Raw genomic sequence first — 16,346 nt, 5'->3', positions numbered from 1 at the left:
TTTCAGGTTTCTCAGATTAGCAAACTGCTGGTTCTAGACTTGAAGATCTCAGCTAGTACTTAGTAGATCTTCTGTGATAGTTGTATTACTTGTTTGTATCTTGGCGAGTGCAGACCTTATAGTGGCATCAGAGCCAGTGTTTGGGCTCAGCCGAGTGTTCTGATTTTCTCTTCGCCCTAGTCAGCGGGCGTTTTGGCGTTTGGTAATACGAGGGATCTCTTTCTTGATCTCTTGATCTGGTATTGGTTGTTTTTTGGGCTTCTCTCTCTCCTCTCTGCTTCGTTCCTGGTTCCGCTATGCGTTTTATCATGTTTGGTTCTTCTCTGCTCTGTTTTGCTTGAGGTGTTCTTGGTCTTCTGCCGGTTTTGCTTTACTTTCTGAGCTTTCAAGAAGTTTTAAAACGTGTGGTTGCAACAAGCTGGAGAACCTCTTTCAGTGACCCCCTGCACCCTTGAAAAATCGAGTGTTTGTGAACTGGGAAATCCTGACCTAGGTGCTTTGTTGTGTAACTTCTTGATGTGCTTGTGTCTTTAGTGTTTTTTGCTTTCCTGCTGTTTTCCTTTACCTCTTTTGTGCTCCTTTCTTTTTTTGCTCCCTGTTTTCTTGGTTATATAATGTCTAACCTCTCTTTTGGTCTTGTTCCCTTCAATGGGAAAGGAGACTACAGTATCTGGAAGTAAAAACTAAAGTGTGTTCTTGTGCAGCAGAAAGTCTTCAAAGCTGTGGATGGTTCAGTTGTTGAAGATGCTACCAAATAGGCTGAGATGAATGAGTTAGCCTTATCTACTATTTTCTTGAGTTTAAGTGATCCTGTTATTAGAAAAGTTTGTGTTGTTGATACTGCGAAAGCTCTTTGGGATAAGCTTGATGAGTTGTATACTGAAACCTCTCTGTCCAATCGCATGTACCTGCTTGAAAAACTGTTTAAGTATAAATTAGATTTGTCTAAGGACATGGATGAAAATCTTGACTGTTTTGCTAAGCTTGTATTAGATATTAAGAGGTCTGGGGACAAGAATATTGATGATTATACAACCATTGCTCTTATGAATGCAATCCCAGATTCCTATGGTGATGTTAAGGCAGCAATCAAATATGGTAGGGATAATGCCACAATGTACATGATTGTCAGTGCCTTAAAATCAAAGGAACTGGAATTGAAAGAGAAATCTGACTCTAAAGCTGCTCTTGACAAGGCTTTGCAGGTTAGGGGGAGATCCAACACCAGGGCAAAAGATAAGCAACAAAATGACAAGCCTCCTGACAAGGGAAACAAGAAAAACCACAGGAGAAAGTCCAGATCCTCCTCTCAAGACTATAAAAAGTCTAGGAGGTGTTTCAAATGCCATGAACTTGGGCACTTCAGTAAGGAGTGCCCATTGAAAAAGAATAAAAAGGCTGAGACTGAAATAGTTGCCAGCCTGGTTAAATCTGATGATGATGATCTTGGTACTTGCTTTATGCACTGTGATATCATTTCTGTTAATGCTTCCCTGAATACTGGTATAAATATGTATGAATGGCTTGTTGACTCTGGTTGTACTTATCATATTTCACCTTTCAAATATTTATTCTCTGAACTAACCCCTGTTACTGATAGATTTGTTTCCATGGCTAACAATAAGCAGTGCAGGATTGAAGGAATTGGAAGTGTGTGCCTAAGGTTCAGTTCTGGTACCTCTTATACTTTGAAAAATGTAAAATATGTGCCAAGTCTTTATTATAACCTCTTGTCTTGTTCTGCTCTTGAATCTGAAGGTCTAGAGGGTAGATGGGGAAATGGGGTTATGAAAATCTTTAAGGGCTCTTTGTGCATGTTTAAAGCTGACAAGAAAAATAATCTGTACATATGCTCTACTTTGCCCTTATGTGATGTTAATGCTGCAAATGTTGCTAAAGTGAATAACACTGTTTTGTGGCATAATAGACTAGGTCATATGAGTGAGAAAGGCATGCATATCCTCTGTAAAAGTGGTCTTCTGACCAATAATGATGTTAATTTGCTTTTGCCTTTCTGTGATACATGTGTTAAAGGAAAACAACATAAGGTTTCTTTTCCTGCTTCTGTGCCTACCTGTTCCAGCCATGATGTTCTTGATTATTTACATGTTGATGTGTGGGGGCCTGCTACTGTTACTTCACATGGTGGTTGCTCATATTTCCTGTCTATAGTTGATGACTTTTCAAGGAAAGTGTGGGTGTTTTTATTGAAAAATAAGTCTGATGTCTTTGAAAAGTTCAAAAATTGGTTGTGTCTGATTGAAAATCAAACTGGAAAGAAGGTTAGGACTCTTAGGACTGACAATGGTCTTGAATTCTGCAACTCTCAGATGAATGATCTCTGTGTTAAAAATGGTATTAGGAGACATAGAACTGTTCCTTATACTCCCCAACAAAATGGGGTTGCTGAAAGAATGAACAGAACTTTGTTGGATAGGGTTAGGTGTCTTCTTTCCTTGAGTGGTTTGTCAAAAAAGTTTTGGGGTGAGGCCATTACCACTGCTACTTATTTGGTTAATAGGTCTCCCTCTGTCCCTTTAAAAGGAAAGTGTCCTGAGTCTATTTTTTTGGGGAAAACCTGTTAGCCTTTCACACCTAAGAGTTTTTTGTTGTTCTGCTTTTATCTTGTCTAAGACTGATAAATTAGAACCTAGGTCCAAAAAGTGTGTTTTCTTGGGGTATCCTGAAGGTGTGAAGGACTACAGAGTGTGGCTTAGAGATGAGCCTGGTTTTTAAAGTTACTAATAGCAGGGATGTGATTTTTAATGAGTCTGATTTTCCTTGCTTGGCTGATCCTGCTGTTTCTAGGACCTCTGACACTTCAAATGAGGTGGAGTCTGCCTCTTCTAAGGTGGAGTCTACCTCAAATGAGGTGGAGGTCCCTATGTCTTATAAGTATGTGCAAACTGACACTTCTTTGCAGGACAACTTAGAACCTGACACAGAGAGTGTTGGCCCACAACCTGGCCCAGCTGAGACTCAAGACTTAAATGACACAACACTATCTGATTCTGTTGTTTCTGTTCCTCCTAACTATGTTTTGGCCAGGGATAGAACAAGGAGGACAAACATTGCACCACCCAAGAGATGGGGTGATGAGATGAACTTGATAGCCTTGGCTTTCAATGTTCATGAATCAGATGGAGATGAGCCCCAGTCATACAAACAGGCTCTTAAATCCATGTTCTACCCTAAGTGGCTGATAGCCATGGAGGAAGAGATGAAATCTTTAATTCTTAATAAAACTTGGATTTTAGTGCCTAGACCTAAAGATTGTACAATTGTTGAGTGCAGATGGTTGTTCAAGTTGAAGCAGGAGCTGAGTGGTCTGAGATACAAGGCCAGGCTGGTTGCAAAAGGCTTCACTCAACAAGAGGGGGTGGACTATACAGAAATCTTTGCCCCTGTAGTTAAATTTACAACTGTTAGGTTAATGCTTGCTTTGTGTGCTTATTTTGACTGGGATCTCAAGCAAATGGATATTAAAAATGCCTTCTTACATGGTGATCTAGATAATCCTATTTACATGAGCCAACCTGAAGGGTTTGTTGACCCTAAGTACCCTAATCATGTGTGTCTCTTAAAAAAAAGGCTTTGTATGGTTTAAAGCAGGCCCCTAGGAGATGGAATATTAAGTTTGATCAATGCATGCAGTCTCTAGGTTTAGTCAGAAGTGCTTTTGATCATTGTCTTTACTTCAAAGATCTCTCTTCTACTCCTGTGTTCCTTTTATTGTATGTTGATGACATGCTGATTATGAGTCCTGTTTCTTCTGATGTCAAATATGTGCAAAATATGTTGTCTACTAACTTTGATATGAAGGACTTAGGTGATGCTCAGGAGATTCTGGGCATTGACATTGTGAGAAACAGGAAGAAGAGGGAACTGACTTTGAATCAGAGTTCCTATGTAAGAAAGATTCTCAGTAAATTCAGTATGGTGGATGCCAAGCCATCCACTGTCCCATTGGCTGCTCATTTTATTCTCAGCAAGGACCAGTGTCCAAAAACAGACAGTGAGGTCCAAAGAATGAGGAATGTTCCATAATCCAATGCTATTGGATCTGTCATGTATCTAATGGTGAGTACAAGGCCAGATATTGCATATTCTGTCTCTTGCCAGTCTAGATATATGTCTAATCCTGGGCAGCCTCATTGGGAGGCTCTAAAATGGTTACTGAGATACCTTAAGCATACTGTCAACTATGGTTTGAATTTTTCTAAGTGTTCAGATGATACTAACCTCTGTGGCTTTGTAGATTCAAACTATGCTAATGACAGGGATAAGAGGAAGTCCACCACCTCTTATGTCTTCACACTTGGTGGATCTTGTATTAGTTGGAAGTCACAACTGCAGCATATTGTAGCCCTTTCCACTACTGAGTCTGAGTATATAGCCATCACATAGGCCATGAAAGAGGCACTTTGGCTGAAAGGAGTGATGAGTGAGCTGAAGTTTCTTAAGCAGCCCATTGTTGTTTACTCAGACAGTCAGTCAGCAATTCAAGTGTGCAAGAATCCTGTCTTCCATGACAGGACCAAGCACATTGATGTGAGGTTTCACTTCATCAGAGATGTAGTAGAGAAAGGTGAAGTCCTTCTTGAAAAGATCCACACTGACCATAATCCAGCAGATATGGGAACTAAGTGTCTCTCAGTGGAGAAGATGCTCTACTGTGTCAGGAAGCTTCACATAGATTCTGGATAGGTAAAATGGTCAGGTATCATCCTTGTGTATTATTCTTTGATATACTTGTATAACTGTTGATGGATGCACTATGGTTTTGATGTCTGTTTAGTCATTGACTTGACAGGCATCAATAGGCGATGATGAAAAGCACAGGCCAAATTCCTTGCTGATTTGATAAGGCCCAAGGTGGAGAAATGTAATATAGTGGGCCTAGTAATTGGGCCGGTCTGCTTCTGGTGTAACCAGCCCGAGAGTGTTGGCCTGATTGTAGCTGAGGCCCTAGCCCACTTCACTCCTTAACCCTATACGTGTCTTTTGGGTATTGGTGGTTATGTTAGAGTCTTTTATATACTTCTTCTCTCCTCCCTTACCTTGAGTAATTGATGCGCCGTTTCTCTGAGTGTTGAGATTAGGGTTTCTTCTCTTCTTTCTCTGTGCTGATCTCTCTGTGCTGTGAGCTTGAGAGATTGGAGTGTTCTTCTTCATAGTGCTGCGTGTGTAAACACTGAGTCAGTTGTGAGGGAGAATCTGTGTAAGGAAACCTCTGGTTTCTGGTCTAAGGAATCTGACCGTGCTTGTGGGAGGTTTTCTTGAGTTCTCGAGGAAGGGAGTGATTTGCAGAAGCTAGGGCTCTTGTGCTTGACTGCAATCTGTGGGAATTGCTGAGTCTAGGGCGTGTGGATACTTGGAAGCAGATCTTCTATAGTTTCTCATTCCTGGGCAAATCAATCGGTGGACATATGAATTGAGGGTCGGTTAAATAGGCCTGTGCAGTTGCATGTGATGCAACTTGAGCCTATTAATATATTGATCTTTCTTTTCTTTCTGGATTCGTTCTTCTGATTATATTTTGTGAGTGAAAGAATTTGACATGTTTGCTAAGTGTTTCAGGTTTCTCAGATTAGCAAGCTGCTGGTTCTAGACTTGAAGATCTCAGCTAGTACTTAGTAGATCTTAATAGTTGTATAGTATATGTCAATTCTGTATCATTTTGCAAATCTACAATTTTATAATGGAAATATCACTTCAACAATTGAGCTGTGACATGACATATATATCACATGATAGACTTATTATTTTACTTTGAAAAATAAGTCAGAACATTAATATCATTTTATTTTCTACATACAAATGTAAAAATAATTGACAAAATCGATACAAATTAGAAAATAAAAACAAAACTAATAAACTTAAAAGATTGTAATATAAACAATTTAATTGCTAAATATTGAATAAAATTGACAAATATGAAATGTTATAGAATTGATAAACTATTAATAAAACATTTGTTTATGGATTATATTTGAATCACGAATATTTAAAAAATCTAATGTCTTCAACACTAGATTGTGAAAAGATTTGATGATATAGATGGTAGAATAAACTATTTAATCAAGAGGATATAATAGATGATGATTACAAGAGCTAGAGGCAACAAAACAGAAAAAAACCATGCGAAAAGATAAGCTTGATAAATAATTTGTTGGTATAGTTATAAATTAAACACTACTAACACAATACTAATAAAATAATCGCCGCCACCTTGGATTCCATTTCAAATAAGTTTAAAGGCAATAATTGAAGTATACACATAAAAAATTAACTAATAATTATAACTTTTTGTTGTTTTTATCGAAAAGCACGTGTTTTTTAATAAAGCCAACCAAAACCGATGCAATTATATTATTATTATTATTTCGGCAAATAAATTTAATAAAACAACATATTTATGAGAGGTACGTTTTCATTAATTTAGCATTAACCTTTAACCATTTTGTCGTATGTGATGATAAATACCACTACCACGCGAAAGAGCATGTTTACAAGATAATATCATTGAAATTAAGAAAAAAAATTAATGGTAGTTAAGAAACAGCTAGTAAAGTCAGTTAAAATGAAGCTAGCTATAGCCTATAAGTGTGCTACATCTATGTATTGATCAAAACTTATCTTACTATTCTTCAAAAAAAAAAAAATCTAAATCTATATATTTAAGGTAACTCACAATTAAATTGACCCAAACATGTACAATGTTGAATTATCTAGAATTATCTAAGATTCATTTTGTGACATGGGAAATGCGAAAACTAATTCACTATCAAACACACGTCTTTTACCGTCAGACTTAAAGTCTGATTGTATTAGTGGAAGATTACCACCAAAAATCTATTGATAAATAAACAGGCTGATTGGCGGCTCGCCAACGCATCTAATTTAGCGTTGAGTTTATCGGTGGTTTATAGCCCACCGATAATTACTGGACCATATATATACTTAACTGAATAATATTCATAAATATGAAAGTGTACAATATTTCCAACCCAACCCGAATAATTATTTTTTGGTATATTTTGATCTTCTGTGGTTAGTCATGAAATCTATGAGGCATAATTTGAATTATTCACGAATGCCATCGTTTAACACCCTTCTTGAATTCGATGTTGGATAATTTGAGCGTAATGAGAAAAAATATGTCACGTAGAATTTTAAGGTTTGAAAAATGATTCGCCATAGAACATTGACACTGATCTTAAAATTTGTGATTTTAAGATCATATTAAAAGTTCAAATAAAATATCAAAATTCATCAATTGGGCTTGTTTCCTATTTTGGAAGATAACAAAGGTTGACTACATCCTATGTGGGAAAGGTTCTAACTACCTAATGTCACATCATGTATGCATACTATGACTACGATCTAAGGAAAATAATTAAATCCTCCTACTAAATGCCAGTGATTTACTAATTTAATTTAAGGTATATTGTTTAAACAAGTTTATCTGGTGGGGCCAGCCGAAAATCAAACAAACCTTTCAAGGAAAGGGCGCAAGAAAATATAATTAAACACATAAAACTATACTCCCTAATATAGCAAATTTTGAATTTTAAATAATTGTGTAGCCGATCACCAAAAACTTATATGGATAAAGAGTTTATTTGGCCTATAAAACTTACACTAGTTGTGTCCACAGTTGATATTAGATATTAGAATCTATAAAAATCGGTCTCCTTTTAGCACTCTTTGTTAGACCATCACGTTAAGTCGGCTCCCACATTAAACATCTTTGTTGGTCACAATTCATTTCTTTTCTATACTACGACTTTGAGTTCTTTTACCTCTCAATAGAACACTAATACTACAGATCAAACAGAAAACACAACCTGAAATTAATACTAGTCTGTTAGTAGACAGAACTCATTTAATATATAATACCTATAACAGTGCTTCACAATTGATATGAGACATAAAAGTCCGTAACAGATTGAATGTCAGTAATTTTACTACTGAAACTTTTTGCTAGAATGCTAAGAATTTTTGAAGCATTATTGATCCCTTTATGAATTATTCAAAGACAATAATCGAAGTATACACATAAAAAAATCAACTAGTGATTACATAATAGCAAACGTCATGTTTATTTGTTAAAATAACGTACTGATTCTACACCTAGTCATCCATCATCAGTCTAACTCCGCAAAATGTACAACGTTTCCTTGTTTAAGTACAAATCGAAAATGCACGTTTTTTTTCCAAAACCGTGGAATTGAGTTTCTTCACCTGCCGTTTCAATTAGGGGTGCTTAATCGGTTCTCCGGTTCTCGGTTAACCGGAACCGAAACTGGAACCATCCGGTTAATTGAGGAACCGGAAAACTAGTTCCGGTATCGGTTCCTATTTTTTGAAAACACTACCATCAATATTAATGCAGCAGATGTAAGCAGGCCGAATAAGCAGGCCTAATTTCAATAATCAACTCAAAATTCAGCCATTCCATCTTTTCTATTTTCAAAACATTAACATCAATATTAATGCAGCATATGTAAATTAGCAATCATAACTCAACCTAAATCCACAGTAATTGAGTTTATCCATAAAATTATCAAAATCAGTCAAATAAACAGCACAGCACACCTCCGCGTCACGCGTCTGATAAATTTCTCCCCAGGCCCAGCTGTGAGCCGGCCCAACATTGAATCATAGTGGGCCTGGACTGGGCTCATTGGTTGAAGCGGGCTTCATTTGGGTCATTTTTTTATATAAAAAAAATATCGAATCTCATACTTTATTCTTTTCCAATTTTATTATGTCTTAGGAGTATTTCTTCTACTTTATTCTCACATTATTATTTTATCTTTATTTAATAGTATAATTTTTTAATTTACGTGTTCAAAACAAACATCTCAATTTAGTTAGGATGAAGGGAATAGTATAATATCAAAAGAATATTTTAATATATTTTCTAAGGTCATTATTTATACGATTATGATATTTTTCTTGAAAGGGAGACGGAGACTTTGTGGTAATGTATGATTTGATTTTCTCTCGTAAGAGACAAAGGCTGCGGTGGCATGATCACGACACCACCAATAACAATGACATGATGAACTATATATTTAAATGAATATATAAACAGAAGAAAAACGTGACCATGCAGTAACTTATATTATTATGGGAGTAATAGTGTCAATTATGATTAGACATGAAAAAGTGGTGGTCACAAATGGTAAATAAATTGACATGTAGTGGAGTAATATACATAAATTGACATAATGCGGACGGAGAAAGTATCTCTACTTATTATTATGGGAGAAAATTTAAATTATATGTGAAAAATGCCTAATTTCTATTTACTACTTGAAGCTTGTGAAACATATAAAAAAAATAACCCTAGATGTAACATATACAAAAAATCTACATGATACTATCTGGCTATTAAGCATTTGGTACAAGATCAATGAACCAACTGTGACTGACAAGAATTCAGATCGGTGGTCTTACAAAGAATTAGTCATGACCAACAAGGATATTGACACTGAAGGGTAATTAATATGAAGCTATAGACTAAATGGTCTTTCTCTCTTAACATGGTACTCCCTCCGTCCCAGAGAAGTTGGTATATTTTGAAAATGGCACGAGATTTTAGGAGGGTTTGTTTTGTGTGTTAAATGGAGAGAGAAAATATAATTTTTATATTCGTGTGAGAGAGAATTTTTTCCAAAAAGGGAAATGTGACATTTTTTGTGGGACAAACTAAAAAGGAAAGTGTGCCATCTTTTGTGGGACGAAGGGAGTACTATAAAATTAATAAAATATAAGAGAAAAAAGATCTGTGGTCGACAGAGCGGTCCAAAACTACTATATATGTACACAAGATATAATAGTATTACACATGCCAGTTATATTCGCGTATAATTGAGTGGTCCGGAACTATTGGACAATATATTAATAGTAGTATTAAATTCATGAAATTAAATCACTTTTTCAACTTCACCCTCGAAAAATCTTCAAACATCCTACGTCACCTTCGTCTCGTTGTTGATACATTAATTCCATGTTTTTATTGTTGTGTGTGAAATTAGGAGAGGTTCTTTTCATCAACTTATTGAATGTTTTTCCCTCAGTATTGTATAATCCCATGTCCCATTATTTATGAAACATTTTTTTTGGTATGAGATATTTTACGTGATGTTGTTTTGTTAATTAAGTGAAGAATAAAGTAAATGAGCGAAAAAGTAAATATATTATTTTCATTTTAAAAAATATGTCATTTTTAATTGAACTAACTTAAAGAAAAACGTTTGATTTTTAGCAATTATTGCAAGTTTGCAACTTGAACTTTTAGAAAGATATTTTAAGGTATAGCATTGTTTGTATTCGTATCTGGACCAATCGATTTCTTTGTATCTACATTTCATATTTCCATTATCTCCTCCATTTCATTTCATTATACTCCTTGAACAAAGGAATGAAGTGGCACTAGTAATTACCATTTTATTTCCAACTTCATTCCATCATATTAAGAATGATCTTAGAGTTAAATTGATTATGATTTTACCCCAGGATCTTGTTAGGGTGCTAACTCTAAATATTGTGCTAACTTTCTTAACTCCGTCTCTTAAAAACAAAAACTATTTTCACCTTGGGCCGTGTTTTAAAATAGAAATTTTCTAAACATTTTATTTTAGAAAGTCGACCTCACAATCCACAAAAACTATTTTTACTACTTCTTCTTTTTTTTCTCTCTCTTAAGTTAATTTATTTTTTAAAGACAGTAGTATTATTTTTAGGGGAACACATGGGAGAGGCTCTATTAATCTGTTTAACACGTGAAATTAATTTTATTGTATTTTACAGTAGTTCTTGCACTACTACTCTGTGGACCGCTCAGTTATAAATGTGATTGCAACATGAATTTAACATTATGTGTTGTTCAAATGGACTACTTATCTATTTAGAATCTAATCAATGGAAGATTAAACATAGCCATAAAAACATTATTGGACCACTCAATTTCTTGCATTTTCTCCCTCCGAAAAATATGTGTTACTCCCTCCGCCATTGAATAAGACCCACATTTATTTTGATTTATCCCAATTAAGATGACTCATTACTATGATATGAGCTTCAATTGAATCCTTTTGTCTAGTTTATTGTTGTGTTTGTGTGTGAAATTAGGATTGAAGATTTTGTTAATGGTAGTATATAAGATGGAAATGAAAATTTAATGTAATTGACATATAGATTTGAATTTATGTCTGTCACTCAATTGTACTAGGTGCAAGGTTATGATATTATTTTGAGATTAAGCGTATGATGATACATTCACACGTATTTCTATATAAAGTCCAAAAGGAATGCATTTATTTTTTTAAAAAGTACACATCAAAGAGTATGCAATAAGTAACACATGCACCCAATTTGTGTGGACCAAAACTTTCTACCTGTCGATTTTTCTAGCAGGGGTTGTAATGTACAAAATTTCAAGCTAGAAGTGAAAAAAATCTCACACCCGTTTTTTTTTTTATTTAAAAAAATATTATTATAATACTGTTTGGAGTATATGTAACTTTTTTGTCTTACTCTTCTTCTTTCTTCTTCTTAAATACGTCTTCTTCTTTGAATAAAAGGGCAGCCATTGTTACTGTTCTTTAAAATTTAAATAATCAAATTCAGCCCTAATTATTCATTTAATAGTTGTTGCCTTATATCATTACTCATACATCTAGTTCTAAATAATTATAGTACTCCCTCCGTTTTACCTAAAATAAAAACATCTTTATCTCTATTTTATTCTAAGTTTATCACATAAATTAGAACTGCATAATATCTCGTACCGCTCAAGGAAGGGGTCATCTTCGGTATAGTCAATTTCTCACCAGCTATTGTTTGGGTCCCAAGATAAATACCGGTTCAAATAAATGTTTAATGAAAACGTGCTTGGAAAACATTATCTGGTGGGGACAACCGCAAATTAAACAACGATCTTAATAAACAATATAGTAGTACTAAAACGCAGTGGAGAATGGTAGCTGGGCACTGGGAAGGGTAGACGGATGTTTAAAACTTAAAAAAAATATTTAAAATAGAAAATATTGATTTCAGTTTTTGGAAACAATAAAATAACTTTCCATCTCCAATTACATCCAACCAATTTTTTATCTCTCCAAGTTTTCTCTCTTCATTTAGGACTTACACTTAAAAAAGTAATTCTCTCCGACTAAACACATTAACCAACAATTCCAAAAACCAATTAAAATATTAAGCTTGGTCCGGTAAAAAACTCTGGCATATGTCTATAGAGTAGTAGTACTATTATGTATAGCTTAAAGGTGTTACATGTAGTATGTTATAAGAAATTTATAACTCGGGACGGTAATCATTGAGTTTACAATATTCAACTCCATGTGTATTAATTCGGCATGCATGTTTTCCTATTTTGGAAGATATCTAAGGTTGATTTTTCATGTACTTTAGTACTTATATCCCTATTTGTGTTATGTGGGGCTAATATTAGTTGTACATGAAATTCTTAACCCTAGGCCATGAAAAAACTACTCTTAAAAATTTATCTATAAATAGAATCCTCCCATTTCAAGTAAATCACCAAACAAGAACCTATTGGCAAAAAATAATTATACCCTCGTCGTAACTTGATTTGTTAATGATAAAGATGGGGTGTGTTATATTATTAACTCTCTCTTAAATTGCTAAATACAACTCATTTATTAAATCAAGGTACAAGATAATTCATCTGCTTAAAAGTAGGGGGTGTGTTATATTGTTAACTTTTTCTTAAATTGCTAAATACAACTCATTTATTAAATCAAGGTACAAGATAATTCATCCGAATATCAATGCCGTCTAAAAAAAATGTCAATTAACAAAAAGTTAGTTATAACTAACTTTTTAAAAATATCATAAAATTTTAAATAATTATAATTATCTCAATTTAAATGATTTTTTCACACAACACATATCAAATTAAAGATAATTTTATAAGAATTCTAACGACATCTCACTTGCATATATTCCAATGTCAAAATTTGAAAAAAATTGAATTTTCATATTTTTGTTGTAGCAGGTTAATGTCAACATACATATGATAATAAATCAATACAATACATATAAAATGTCAATACTAAATTGTGTTGACATATTCAATGAATCGTATTGAAATAGTTAATACACTATATTAATATTTTGATTTAAAACCCTAATTTTAGTAGTTTTCTTATTTTTTAAAATTTAAATAATAATAAAATGAAATTACACATGACAATTTATAGACCATTGTATTTCTACATATCTTATGGTTTTAAATTAGTTGTAGTTCACTCCTTGATACAGTAGAATATTAACTACACGTATGCTTAAAATCTATCTATAAATAGGACGAAGGAAATCATGATTCATCACAACAACATAAGTAAGGTGGAAAGAAGAAAGCGGTAACCATATTCATGGATCCTCTCCTTTAGTTTATTATGAGTTTATTAGAAGGGGTAATTGATTTTAAAATCACCAACTTTCCATGAATTCCAGTTTTTCCCACGAACTTTAAAAAGTTCGCGTAATGCCACGAACTTTATTGTCGGTTGCTATTTTCCCATGTCAGGTTTTCCGGTCTGATTCAAACTGTTCGTTTCCTATTAAGAAAATGTCCAAATTCTTTTATCTTACTATCGTTATCTTTGTCTTTGAAATAGCTTCGTGTCGGTACCTTGCACGCCTCAATCGGAACTCGGATCAAGAAGTTATGGCCATTATGATAGTACAAGGTCGCACAAAGGTCGTAGCCTTCATCAAATGGCCATAACTTCTTCATCCGAGTTCCGATTGAGGCGTACAAAGTACCCACGCGAAGCTATTTCAAGACGAAAATAACGATAGTAAGATAAAAGAATTTGGACATTGTCTTAATAGGAAACGAACAGTATGAATCAGACCGGAAAACCTGACATGGGAAAATAGCAACTGACAATAAAGTTCATGACATTACACGAACTTTTTAAAGTTCGTGGGTAAAACCGGAATTCATGGAAAGTTGGTGACTTTAAAAGCAGTTACCCCTTATTAGAATTATAATCGATTTAATTTGTTTGTGAATAGGTTGGAGCAAGATGTCGGAGAAGCTAACAAGGTACATCGTGATCACATCGGCTTATAACTTTAGCGGCCGCTGTGCAGTGCGCGATGAAGCGAGCAAGTCGGTAGTTATGGGAACTCAGAGCTTGTTCAGCGAGAAAGTGAAGATCGAAGTGGAACCATCCACCAATACTTGCAGTTCGCTGCCCAGGATCGCAACAGCGAGGTTGCCGGCCACCGGGTCTTCCTCCAGCCCGACGGCTCTCTCCGGATTAAATCCGATCATTTCAACAGGTATATATATAGTCCCACTAAAATAAACGCTAATTATTGAGGGAATCAGTGACAGGCTTTTTAATCATGACTAGTAACTGAAAACGTCTCTAAAAGTGAGTTTTTTTTTTTAGTTAATCATTTACAATTTACTTATAGTACTAGCTATCAATTGAGTTGCGTTTCATCATCATGATTAGCTATGTAGAGTCACGCTACAAAAAGAACACTAATTAGTGACAGGACTAAAAGGAGAATTTTTTGTAGTGTGATCAGTAATCATTTACTTACACAGTATTATCAACTGAGTTGCACTTCATCGTCATGATCAGGTACTGGCAGTACCAGCGTGACTGGATATACGCGTCAATCCCGGACCCTGGACACGAAACCAACACTATGTTCTGGCCGGTGAGAGTGGACGGGGACACCATCGCTCTTCGCTGCAACGCCAACAACAGGTTCTGCAGAAGCCTCGACTACGAAGGAAAGACGCGGTGCCTGAACGCGGGGGCCGACACCATCGTCAACGAGGCAAGGATGACCGTGGAGGAACTCGTGATGAACAGGACTATTTCCCAGGTCAAGTATCGGATGGAGGACGCGAGGATCTACGACATCATGCCTTACTTGGCCGGCACCACCACAGCAACCAACAAGACAAATGAAAAGGGTCAAATAGGCGTGGAGTTAGATTACGAAGACAGCAAGAGTTATACCTTCAGCCGCAGCACATCTTTGACGGCGGGGGTCAAAGCCACCATCAAGGCCAGCATTCCTTTCATCGTCGACGAATCTATCGAAATGAGCTTTGAGGTGAATGAGACGTTCGCGTGGGACACCGCCACGACTGTTACAAAATCGGTTACTGCTCCGGGTTCAGTTGACGTGGATCCGAGGACTATCGCTACGGTTCACTACGTGGCTTCGATGGGGAAGTGCGATATACCTTACACCTACACACAGACAGAGCAGAGCTCCACTGACGGCACATCCTCTGAAACTGTTTATGAAGATGGTATTTACACCGGCGTCAGTTGTTACAACTTTGACTTTGTCATCGACTCTACCAAACCTCTGGATACACCATCCTCAACCTGACCTACAACACAACACAACACCTCCTATCCCTTCTCGGGTTTTCTTTGTCGGTTCTTTCCCGAGTCGTATTATCGAACCGCTTAGGATTAGCTTTTTCATTTGAATTCAATCTTGTACGACTTTCCTTTATTGTCATCACAAGTAATTTCATCTTTCAGTTGTCTGGTTTTTTACTCCATGTTTTTAGTTAGAAAAGAGAAACTATTAATATTCCATACCTTAAAATTCAATTAAGTGATTCATGAACAAATTAAGCCATGAAACAATCATAACTCTTTCTTCAAATATAGATTTTGGGCACGGGTTTAATACAAAGTATTGTACTAGATATTTGGGCTGACATGCCCAGTAGCATGGTGGTTTACTGTGTGGTAGTTCGGTTTGCAAGATTGCATTTCAAGATTAAATACGTAGTGTATTTGATTTATGAGATTGAATCTCAAGACTCAATCCTAGATGGATAATCATGTGATAATAAGTCATAGTCAACCTCCTCCAAATAAAATAATCTCACAACTTAATTCTAGATTATATTTTAGTAGTACTCCCTCCGTCCCAAGAAAGTTGAGTTGTATTCCTTTTTAGTCCGTCCCAACAAAGTTGAGTCATTTCCTTTTTAACAAAAGACAAAACATCTAATTACTCTTACTTTATTCCATTATTTTTTTTACTCTCTCTTACAAAATTGGTTACTGCTACGGGTTCAGTTGACGTGGATCCGAGGATTATCGCTACGGTTCACTACGTGGCTTCGATGGGGACGTGCGATATACCTTACACCTACACTCAGACGGAACAGAGCTCCACTGACGGCACATTCTCTGAGACTGTTTATGAAGATGGTATTTACACCGGCGTAAGTTGTTACAACTTTGACTATGTCATCGACTCTACTAAACCTCTGGATCCACCACCCT

General features: G+C 35.5%; 1 pseudogene across 1 annotated transcript; it reads left to right on the top strand.

Moving 5' to 3' along the window:
- Window positions 1–14,064: 14,064 nt before the first annotated feature.
- LOC125206933 (uncharacterized) lies at window positions 14,065–15,565 on the top strand (annotated as a pseudogene). Its single transcript, XR_016132331.1, has 2 exons — window positions 14,065–14,349; window positions 14,661–15,565. The product of XR_016132331.1 is annotated as an uncharacterized LOC125206933 (transcript).
- The last annotated feature ends 781 nt before the right edge of the window (window positions 15,566–16,346 follow it).

The sequence above is a fragment of the Salvia hispanica genome, chromosome 6 (assembly GCF_029641045.1).
Source record: "Salvia hispanica isolate PSC_SH4W2 chromosome 6, Shi_PSC_v1, whole genome shotgun sequence".
Lineage (NCBI taxonomy): Eukaryota > Viridiplantae > Streptophyta > Magnoliopsida > Lamiales > Lamiaceae > Salvia > Salvia hispanica.
Note: the sequence above shows the minus strand (reverse complement) of the source record. Positions and strands in the feature narration are given on the sequence as shown.